Here is a 3,022-nt window from a genome sequence, read left to right on the forward strand (position 1 = left end):
GGGTGGGCAGGGCCCCCTCTGTGGGGCATCGATCTGGGGCTCCTGTGACCCATCGCCCCACAGAGGGAGGCCCAGGCCAGCCAAGCAATCACACCCCATGCCTTTTGGCCCGCAGAGGGAGGTGACTGGTGGCGGAGGGGGCGTGGCGCTGCACAGATGACAAGCAGTGGCAGCGGTGGGGGCGGGGCCAGCTGCTGGCAGCCGGGGCCCTGCCCCCAGTTGCCCCCTCTCTCCCCCACTTCTGACCCTGACAGGAAGGAGGAGGGAGCCCGATTCCCCCTGTCCCTCCCCCCGCCAGTGTCATCGACAGAATATGTCTGAAGACCAACTATTGGCACAACGTTCATCTGAAGCTGAAAGAAAGCAGTGTCAACAGAAAAATGTCTGAAGACCGACTATTGCACAACGTTCATCTGAAGCCGAAAGAAGCTGGCATTGCCGACACAATGTATCTGAAGACCAACTACTGGCACAATGCACCTCTGTAGCTGAAAGAAAGCAGCGTCAACAGAAAATGTCTGAAGACCGACTATTGCACAACGTACCTCCGAAGCCGAAAGAAGCCAGCATTGTTGACAGAATATGTCTGAAGAACAGCCATCGACTTGTACTACCAATACTGGTAGGAACTGCCTTCACAGCAAAAATGAAGTAAACGAGGATGCAATTATTGAACATAGTTGTGGTGGAATGACTGTTACATGTCAATTTTGTCTATCACTAAATTTCTCCAGTGAAAAACCATTTGATGGAAAATTTACTCGATGTTGAAGCAAAGGTAAAGTTTGTTCAAATGATATATGTTTTCCAGAATACCTGGCATATTTAAAAACATTAATGATAAATGAAGATTCTGACAGTAAAAATATCATGGAAAATATTCATTCGATAAATAGTTCTTTTGCTTTTGCTTCAATGGGTGCAAATATTGCACCACCATCAGGATATGGACCATACTGTTTTAGAATACATGTAATTTATCCGATTGGCTTCCATTTTTTAATATAAATCGACAATATACTAGTGAGTTAAAACAAGTTTATCACCATACTGGAACTTTACATCCTTCGGATGGTGTTTCTCAGAAGTTTGCTCAACTCCATATTTATAACACTTCCATCATCTTTTGAGGATAGTCCCAGAAATATGCAGCAGCGATATCAGGATGCTATGGCAATTGTAATGAAGTATGGCAAGCCCGATTTATTAATAATCATGACATGCAACCCCAAATGGGCAGTTATTACAATTTACAATGCTGGAAAAAAGTTGAAAACAGACCTGACTTGGTAGCCATAGTTTTTAATATTAAACTGAATGCTCTTTTAAATGATATATGTAAATTCCATTTATTTGGCAAAGTAATAGCTAAAATTCATGTCGTTGAATTTCAGAAACATGGACTGCCTCACATGCACATATTATTGATATTAGATAGTGAATCCAAATTACGAACAGAAGATGACATTGACCGTGTAGTTAAGCCAGAAATTCCGGATGAAGACCAGTATCCTCAACTTTTCCAAATTGTAAAATCAAATATGGTACATGGACCATGTGGAATACAAAATCCAAATAGTCCATGTATGGAAAATGGAAAATGTTCAAAGGGATATCTGAAAAAATTTCAAAATACAGCCATTGGAAATATTGATGGATATCCCAAAGACAAATGTAGATCTGGTAGCACCATATCTATTGGAAGTAAAATTGCTGATAATGCTTGGATTGTACCTTACCCCTTGTCCCTTATAAGGCACACCCATATTTGTGCCTTAAGTACAACTGTCATATGAATGTTGAAGTCTGCGCATCGATGAAAAGTGTCAAATATTTATTTAAATACATCTATAAAGGGCACGATTGTGCAAATATTCAAATTTCTGAAAAAAAAATATTATCAATCATGACGAAGTACAGGACTTCACTGACTCCAGGATGTGAGTGCTCCTGAGGCTGATTGGAGACTTTTTGCAATGCAAATGCATGACCAATCTCATGTAATCACAAGATTAGCTATTCATTTGCCAAATGAACAGAATTTGTATTTTCATACGGACGATTTTGCTGAAGTTATAGATAGGGCTAAAAGACGTAACTCAACTTTGATGGCTTGGTTTTTATTGAATAGAGAAGATTCTTACACGCATAATTATTATTATTGGGAGATTCCACAACATTATGTGTTTAATAATTCTTTGCGAACAAAATGCCAAAAGAGTGGGAATAAACTATTAGGTAGACTGTTCACTGTGAGCTTTAGAGAACCAGAACAATATTACCTTAGACTTTTGCTTCTGCATGTAAAAGGTATGATAAATTTTGATGATTTGCTTCTGCATAATAGGAGGTGTAATTTATGATACATTTTGTGAAGCTGCTAAACATCGAGGATTATTGATGACACTATCTGTAAAGATATGATTGACGATGCAATCATCCTTAATATGCCCAAACAACTACGGCAACTTTTTGCATACATATGTGTGTTTGAATGTCCTTCTGATGGAAATTATGAGATGAGAATAAATGTCATTTAATTGAAGATTTTTGTTGGAAAATACACTGAAGAGAAGGTGCCTGTGTGAACTGTGAAATGCATGCCCTTAACGAAATTCAAGAGGTATTCACATTGCATGGAATGAAATGCTCACATTTCAAACTTCCAGACTATCTTTTACTTATGAATACAAATACATGTGATGAATCGTACGAGCGACAATAGGCAAAGGTTTTGATAAATTCTCTGAATGATGAATAGTTGGCAGCTTTTCAGACTATAACTTCAGCCATCAAAGATCAAACTGTATACCCCAAATGCTTTTTCTTAGATGGTCCAGGCCAGGGGTCCTCAAACTTTTTAAACAAGGGGCCAGTTCACTGACCCTCAGACCGTTGGAGGGCCGGACGATAGTTTAAAAAAAAACTATGAACAAATTCCTATGCACACTGCACATATCTTATTTTGAAGTAAAAAAAACAAAATGGGAACAAATACAATATTTGTATTTGCATGTGGCCC

The 3,022-nt window shown here is 39.0% G+C and overlaps 1 protein-coding gene across 1 annotated transcript in view; it reads right to left on the reverse strand.

Moving 5' to 3' along the window:
• Nucleotides 1-2,165: 2,165 nt before the first annotated feature.
• LOC102242905 (fibrous sheath-interacting protein 2-like) overlaps nucleotides 2,166-3,022 on the reverse strand; it is a 13,608-nt gene continuing 12,751 nt past the window's right edge. The window contains exon 4 of the mRNA XM_005876598.2: nucleotides 2,166-2,410. The gene's annotated coding sequence lies outside the window, so the exon portion shown is untranslated. The remainder of the gene's footprint in view (nucleotides 2,411-3,022) is intronic.

Source organism: Myotis brandtii, unplaced genomic scaffold (genome assembly GCF_000412655.1).
Source record: "Myotis brandtii unplaced genomic scaffold, ASM41265v1 scaffold49, whole genome shotgun sequence".
Classification (NCBI taxonomy): Eukaryota; Metazoa; Chordata; class Mammalia; order Chiroptera; family Vespertilionidae; genus Myotis; species Myotis brandtii.